Source organism: Tarenaya hassleriana, unplaced genomic scaffold (assembly GCF_000463585.1).
Source record: "Tarenaya hassleriana unplaced genomic scaffold, ASM46358v1 Cleome125, whole genome shotgun sequence".
Classification (NCBI taxonomy): Eukaryota; Viridiplantae; Streptophyta; class Magnoliopsida; order Brassicales; family Cleomaceae; genus Tarenaya; species Tarenaya hassleriana.
The window spans coordinates 273,911-282,830 of record NW_010962944.1 but is presented as its reverse complement, the minus strand read 5'-3'; positions in this window follow the sequence as shown (position 1 = coordinate 282,830).

Here is an 8,920-nt window from a genome sequence, read left to right as displayed (position 1 = left end):
GATGCAAATCAAAATCATGGGTTCTCGTTTGGAATGAGTTACTGGATGACCCGCATGAGATTGTCACATGGACATGAGTCATGACTTGAATCTCATACAGCGGTTCGTTCTTGGATCCTCGGACTTGAGATGTCTAGAGTATCTGATATGAGGAGTGACGAGTCTTGACTACGTCAAACGTCGTCTTTAACCGGATGATCATAACGGCGTTGCTCAGATTCGTTCACGAATCATATGCAGATAGTAGACATGCAATACGGGACTTGTCACCTCCTACGCAGGAGAGATGTCGCTGGGCCCCTCGTGGAAATCGGACTGTGAAAGTGCGTGGCCACGCTATAGATGAATGTACATCTATTTTATCAGTCGGTTTGTCTAGACGAGTAAGCGGTTGAACTTGAAGGGTGGCTCATACCATGCCCTTGTTCAACATACGACATCGTGAGACAAAGGATCAGAACTCGAACTATTGCTGGCTTTGTTAGATCACCTCTAACTCTATTCTAGGTGGGTGGTCATGGCGTCTTGCTAGAGGCTAACCATGACTTGTGGTTCGGGAAAGGGTTTCCGAAGCCACTACCACTTCGAATGGGCATACAGGGTCACACACCATTAGGGATGGAATACAGGTGAAGAGAACAACGCGAGAAAGGAACGACGGAGCAATCTGGAAGAGTTCCACATGGCCAGACCGGGACGGTGCAGCCAATTCGGACCGTCTGTTCCAGTAGAAATGGACTGTCCGTTCCGCAAAGGGCCAGATCGTCCGGGCCAGGTGTGGACCGGACAGTCCAGGCATCAAGACCGTCCGTTCTGCATTGGATTACCGACCCCCCGCGTTGAAAGCCAGACCGTCCGGTCCAAGACCTAGACCGGACGGTCCGACTTTCGGGCAGTTCTAATTAATGAGAGAGCCGCCACAAACCCTAGAGAACGAACCTCAGACGTCCAAGACACTCATGAGAGCTTAGAGAAGCTGGATTTCGAGTTCTAGTGATTGGAATATCGATTCCAAGTCAAGGACATCGTTTTCTCTTCACTAATCCTAGCAGATACGTTCCAAAGTGTTGGAATTCATCCCACCGGTGTGGATACGTGTAGAGGAGTTGTGCTTTCCACTCTTTGTGATTAAAACAGGCCCTGGATCGATTGATACTTCCAGATCTTGAAAGAACGAGGTAAGTATTCGAATCCCACGACGATATACACGATTGTTCGGGTTATTGCACAATTGGTTTTGTGTGACGTTTGGCTAGGTTTAGATCTTTCCTTCCGCTGTGTGAAACCTAGAATCCAAATCCTAGATCGATGAGATCGCATGCTAGGAACCCGAAGGGAACCCAACACGCATGTATGCCTGTCGTGGTGATTGTTCCCGGCCTCATTTCTCTCTTTGGAGAGAATTCGCCCTCTCGGTGGTCCCTCGATGAGGACATTCTGCTTCGTATCCAAGATCGTGGTGATTGTTCCCGGCCTCATTTCTCTCTTTGGAGAGAATTCGCCCTCTTGCGATGATGAAGCGACGTCACTTGTTCGAGCTCTTTTTGGTGCCATCTGCAAGGGTATATTTGATATGGATCGGGGCATTGGGGTTAGGGCGAAGAAAGTCGAATGATTTTTCCGGAACAGACAAAACGAGCGGGCCGCTTGTTTTCACAGGCGGTCGCTCGCTTTACGGGCGATCGCTCAAGTGACCACTGGGTGAAAGGGCGATCGCTCGAAAAAAAAACGAGCGACCGCTCGAAAAAAAAATGAGCAACCGCTCACTGGTTCTGATTATCGATTCTTTTGGCCGGAAATCGAGATTTTCTGACCGAAAACGAGCAATATCAAACCTAATATCTATACCCATCAAAATGTTCGACCTATCCTTATCCTAAGCACCCTAATGACATGATTTTGAGAGGGAGATTACCAATTCGAATGGAGGAGAACGAGACCGAGGGAGATCGAGCGAGTGGGGGCGTCGGGGCGTTGCAAAAATCGGAGCGGCGAGGCAGCACGATGTCGGATGGAGGCGGAGACGGGTAGAGGAGAGTGTGTAGGGTTTCGCCGGCGAGAGAGAAAGAAAGGAGAGTGCAGTGTGGGAAGTGGCGCCCTCTCGAAACCGAGTTAAAATTCAGATTTTTGGAGCAGGCAGTCGCTCGAGCGATCGCTTAAAATCCGATTTTTTTTTTCGAAATGAAGCAGGCGGTCGCTCGGAATAACGAGCAACCGCTCGATGCGCACATCTAAACGAGCGGTCGCCCATAAACTGAGCGGCTCGCCCGTTTTTTCTGTGCTCCGGCACCCGATGAAGATTTTTCCCGTTTTTTGCTGCCCCGATGAAAAGACGGTTTTTATGAGAGTGGATTGGGAGATTTGGAGCCTTTCTAACGTAAACAAAAGAGAAAATGACGAGGTTCAAAGAATTTACATCCCGGGGTTAACCGAGGTTGCTAGTTAAGGTCGTAGCTAGACCGAGATGGCGTTCAATCAATCAAAGAAAGGGAGAGTACAGAGGTACCTCCTCCCCCTTGGTATTTCCTGGGTTGTACGGTTTGATCCTTTGGGTGTTTACCATGAACGAACCGCCTTTACCATTATCGAGTTCCACCACTCCATGCGAGGTGACGCTCTTTATGATGAATTGTCCCGACCATCTTGATTTCAACTTACCTGGAAAAAGCTTTAGTTGAGAATTAAATAAAAGCACGAGTCACCTTGTTGGAAGTTTCGGTTGAGGATATGGCGATCATGCCACTTCTTGGCCCGCTCCTTGTAGATTCGTGCGTTCTCGTATGCGTCCAAGTGAATTTCCTCCAAGTGGTGGAGCTCCAGCGTTCGTTTTTCGGCTGTGGATTTCCAATCGTAATTCAGCGCCTTTATAGCCCAGTACGGCTTGTGTTCCAACTCAACCGGTAGGTGGTAAGCTTTCCCATACACGAGTTGGAACGGGATCATCCCTATGGGCGTCTTGAATGCCGTTCTATATGCCTAAACCGCGTCTTCAAGCTTTAAGGCCTAGTCTTTTCTTGACTTAGCCACTGTTTTCTCTAGTATTTGTTTGATCTCCCGGTTTGATACTTCCACCTGTCCACTCGTTTGTGGGTGGTATGCAGTTGCAACTCTATGGTGGACGCCATACTTTGTCAAAAGGGTTTGGATTACCCTATTAACAAAGTGTGCACCGCCATCGCTTATCACCACTCTTGGCACTCCAAACCTTGGAAATATTATTCGTTTGAACATCCTTGTCACAGTGCTTGAGTTGTTCTTGGGACTTGCTAACACTTCTACCCATTTCGTGACATAATCTACTGCCACAAGGATGTATAGATTCCAGCAAGATGAGGGAAATGGTCCCATAAAGTCTATCCCCCAAACATCAAAGGGTTCTACCTCCAAGATGTAATTTTGTGGTGCTTCATTTCTCCGGGATATGTTGCCCGTCCTTTGACAAGCATCGCATAAGCTCACAAAAGTGTGGACGTCCTTGAACAATGTCGGCCAATAGAAGCCTGCTTGCAGGATCTTCGCTGCGGTCTTGGCTGAGGCGAAATGGCCAGCATAGTCCGAGACATGGCAGTGACGTATGATCTGGTGTACTTCCTCCTCTGGGATACATCTCCGAAATAATCCGTCTTTGCCTCTCTTGAACAAGAAAGGTTCATCCCAAAAGTAGTCTCTAACATAGAAAGAACTTTTTCTTCCCGTTGTAGTTTACGTAATCCGCATATCAAGGGGTTATGTTCTTGATCTCCAAGGATAATATGTGTTCTTCCCTTAGTGAATCATCGATTGGTATAACTTCGGGTATCTCCAATCTCGATAGATGATCCGCTACTGTATTCTCCGTTCCTTTCCTATCGCGGATTTCTAGATCAAACTCTTGCAGAAGCAGCACCCATCGGATCAGCCTTGGTTTAGCATCCTTCTTCGTGAGTAAGTACCTCAAGGCGGCGTGCTCTGTGTAGACGATGACTTTAGAACCCACCAAGTATGATCTAAATTTCTCGAAAGCAAATACTACAGCAAGGAGCTCTTTCTCCGTGGTGGAGTAGTTCATTTGAGCGTCATCGAGCGTTCGACTTGCGTAGTATACGGCGTAATGCCTCCCGTCTTTCTTTTGTCCCAATACCGCTCCGACCGCAAAATCACTAGCATCACACATCAATTCAAAAGGGATGCTCCAATCCGAGGGTTGAATAATCAGAGGTGATACTAGCGCCTTCTTCAAGATTTCAAATGCTTTGTGGCAATCCTCATTAAATTCAAAGGGGATATCCTTTCCCAAGAATGCAGTCAAAGGTCTTTCTATCTTCGAGAAGTCTTTTATAAATCTCCTATAAAACCCGGCGTGACCCAAGAAGCTTCGGATTCCTTTAACATTGGTCATTGGCGGTAGCTTCTCAATCACTTCCACTTTCGCTCTATCCACTTCTATTCCCTTGTCCGAAATTCGATGACCAAGTACAATGCCCTCTCGCACCATGAAGTGGCATTTCTCCCAATTCAAAACCAAATTCGCCTTGAGACACCTGTCTAACACTCGATGGAGATTGGTTAAACACGCATCAAAGGAGGGTCCATGGACAGAAAAATCGTCCATGAACACCTCCATAATATCTTCAATGACATCGGCGAAAATAGCCATCATGCATCTTTGAAAAGTTGCAGGTGCATCGCATAATCCAAATGGCATGTGTCTATATGCGAAAGTGCCGTAAGGGCATGTGATTGTTGTTTTCTCTTGGTCACTCGGATGGATAGGAATTTGGATGAAACTGGAGTAACCGTCGAGAAATCAAAAATAAGAATGCAGTGCAAGTCTCTCTAACATTTGATCAATGAATGGAAGGGGGAAGTGGTCTTTACGGGGTTCATGTTAAGTTTTCGATAGTCAATGCACATTCTCCATCCCGTAACAATTCTAGTTGGTATGAGTTCGTTGTTTTCATTAGGAACGACTGTGATTCCCCCCTCTTTAGGCACGACTTGCACCGGGCTACCCCAAGAGCTATCCAAAATCGGGTAAATAATACCCGCATCTAACAATTTCAAGACTTCTTTCTTGACTACTTCTTTCATGTTCGGGTTTAGCCTACGTTGATGTTCGATTGACGATTTGCTATCATCCTCTAAATGTATGCGATGCATGCAAAGAGAGGGGCTAAGACCCTTGATGTCTCCTAGAGTGTAACCTAGGACTTCCCTATATTGCTTAAGCAACTTGGTGAGTTTTTCTACTTGATCCTCATCTAGTGCATCTTTAATGGTAACGGGGTAAGTAGAATTTGCGCCAAGAAAGACGTACCTTAGCCCTTGAGGTAGAGGTTTCAATTCCACTTGTGGGGCATGTTTGGGGTCCCAATCACCATGCATATCTCTTCTCGGAACTTTGGGTGGTTCGAGGATGGCGTGAGTAGTCGAGAAGAGGGCCTCGGATTGCAAATCTTTCGGCCCAGGTGCAAATGAGCGGGCCGCCCAATCCGACAGGCGTTCGCTCGCTTTGTCTAGGGAAGAGTCGGTATTGCTCAGAATTATCGAGCGGGTCGCCTGATTTGATGGGCGGTCGCTCGTTTTGGTTGAGGATCGGGCTCAGAACTTCTGGGCGAGCGCCTGAATTTTGAGGCGGTCGCTCGCTTGATCCGAAGATGAATCAATTTTTCTCAGAGATTCCGAGCGGGTCGCTGGATTTCTCGAGCGATCGCTTGTTTCCTCAAATGTCAGATTCAGATATCTCAGAACTTTCGAGCGGTTCGCCTGAAAACACGAGCGGTCGCCCGTTTTTTCCTGAATTCCAATACCTCCAGATGAAATCGGGCGGTCCGCACAAAATTCTGAGCGGGCCGCTTGAAAAACTACACAGTGCTCTTTTTCCTCTTCCCGATCGTCCAAGGCTCGTCGTATCTCCTCGATCCCTTCCCAATTGCTATATAAGCTTGCTTCCGCGACCATAAGTGACACTTCAAGTGGATCTACCTCACGGAACTCTCCAATCACTTCTCCCGCCATTACTTCAAGTATATCCGCATAACATATCGTATCATTGGTCGAAGGTTGCTTCAAATTCTGATCAAGCGTGAATTCGACTGTCTCATCCCCGATCTTCATCGTTAATCTACCGGCTCGGACATGAACTACGGCATCCGTTGTGCTCAAGAATGGTGTGCCCAAAATGATTGGAACTTTGGAATCCTCATCCATGTCTAGCACTACAAAATCCACTGGTACATAGAATCCACCAATCTTGAGGGGTACGTCTTCTAAAAACCCTGCTGGATACTTGATAGATCTGTCGGCTAGTTGTAAGGCCATCCTCGTGGGTTTCAAATCGCCAATATTCAACTTCTTGTAAATGGATAGTGGCATCAAACTCACGCTAGCTCCAAGGTCGCATAATGCTCTATCAATCTCGATATTCCCCAACTTGCATGGAATAGAGAAACTTCCCGGATCAGACATCTTCGGGGGAAGTTCGTGCTTTGTAATGGCTGCGCTAATTTCAGTGTTCAATGCTACAGTCTCTTTTTCCACTACCCGCTTCTTCGTCAAAATATCCTTGAGGAACTTCGCATATGAGGACATTTGGAGGATTGCCTCATGGAAAGGCATTGTAATCTCCATCTTCTTCAGCATTTCCGCAAACTTCCCAAATTGGCTGTCCTCATTAAATTTCTTTAAACAAGAAGGAAAGGGTATCGGGGGTACCTTAGGCGGAGGGGGAATGTAGTCTGGTTCTTTCTCCTGTTCTTGAATCTTAGGAGTGTCTTTCTCTACAGATTTTCCTTTTTCCTGTCTTGTTAGCCTTGGAGGCGATGTCTTCTCAACCATCGGGGGGATGATCTTCGGAAGTTGTTTCCCACTCCTTAGCTCCATTGCATTGATGTGCTCACGAGGGTTCACCTTGTTTTTACTGGGAAGCATGCCTTGCTGTCTTGATGAGGAGGAAGATGCAAGTTGGGCCACTTGATTGTCTAAGATCTTCAAGTGAGCTTGTACTCCTTCCAATTGTTTCTTGAACGCAATTTTCTCATTTTCAATGCTCCCAATGGATACTTCTTGTGATTTTTGACCTTGGAGAATTTGAAATAGCATATCCTTGATATCCGGGTCTTGCTCCTTGGGTTGCACTTGCTATGGTCTATAGTTAGAATTCCCTTGATAACCTTGGCTCCCTTGACCTTGCTGTTGGTACTTCGGTTGAAAGTCCATGGGTCCTTGGTTGTTCCGTTGGAAAGCGGGCTGGGGATTTATCGCGTTTGACGTGTTCTTGTAGGAGAAATTGGGATGATTTTTTATCACACGGTTTTTCCACCGGTTTTCTAACGTCGTGCATTACAATTCTTCATATATTTCGGTTGAAAGTCCACCGGTTGCACGTTAGTCGGCCATGGGTAGGCTCTTTTGCTTGTTTTTCCCTTGCAGGACGATTCCACGAGAATTTTCAAGGGCGTGGCACAAAAGAGCACGGTTTCGGGAAGACCTGGGGAGCTCAGAGAATTCAGGCGGGTCGCCCGTTTTATGGGCGACCGCCTGAAAATGGATAAAAACGCAGAATTGGAAGTGTCAGAGAAAAATGAGCGACCGCCTGAAAAATTGGAAGTGTCAGAGAAGAATGAGCGACCGCCTGAAATTATGAGCGACCGCCTGAAAAGGAGAAAATGAGCGACCCTGAAGAGAAAATGAGCGACCCTGAACAAAAAATGAGCGACCGCCTTTTATCAAATGCGGCCCAAAAAGGAAAAGCCCGAACTTTGAGGTGAAAACCTAATTTTGCACTTTCATTAAAAGAGGAGTTTGAGGAGAGAGAAGGGGGGCTGCACACTTGGAGAGAAAAATCAACTTGGGGAAGAGGAAAGGGAGATTTTGGAGATCTAGGAGGCTTGGAGAAGAAGAAGGCCACCATTGAAGACCATCTTGAGCTTTTCTTCTCCTTCTCTATGTTTCTTCATTTTGCTTTCTGTTTTGAAACCCTAGATATTGAGTAGTGACTTTGTTGTGGGTGAGGGATCCCCATTATTGTATGGATACCTATGCTTAACCTATGATGTTTATGAGTTTTCTTCCATGGGTTTGATGTTTTGTGCTTAATGCTATCAACTTTGGCGAAATCTTAGTTGGTGTGATATTAGAACACATTGATCATAGGGATATGGGGATGATGTTTGGAACCAAACATCAAATGAGTGAGTTATTCACATTGGGAGATGGCTTAACTTGCTTAGGGTTCATGATAGGGTACATTAATGCATCTAGAGATCATTTAGATCATTGGGAGATAGGTAAATCGATTCTCTAGGTAGTGAGTTTAAGTTCGGGAGAGACAAACTCTAGATGCAGTGCTTGAAACCCCCATTTGTAAGAAAATCCCGTAGATATTGTAGTATCATCAACCGTTCATGCAAGTCTTGAGGGATCCCGAACCCACAACGCCTAGAATCATTGTTTGCAACCCCGTTAATTTTATTTGCAAAATTTCATTCTGATACCCATCACAAACCACATTTTTATTTGACCATCAATCTAGCTTAGGGATAGACTAATACAACCTAGTCCTCGTGTTCGACCCCGTTACTACAACTATCGTACACTTGCGGATAGTGGTACGAATCGGGTAATATATATAACTCGGTGCGTGCGCATCAAGTTTTTGGCGCCGTTGCCGGGGACTAGGCGTTTTCGTGTTAGTCTAGATTTTTGCTAGATCACATCGCTTGGATCTTTGCTTGGATTAATTTGAGTCATTACCGTTTCACAGCACACTCGGTTCGTTTTGTCTCTTTGGTGTGCAGCTCTTCCGGTGCATGACAAGAAATACCACCGGTAGAGATCAACTCGTCTTCGACCCCGAAATAGAAAGAACACTGCGCTTCGCTCGGAGACAGCAAAGACAGTGGGGAATGGCCGAAGAAATGCTGAGAGAGAACAACACACG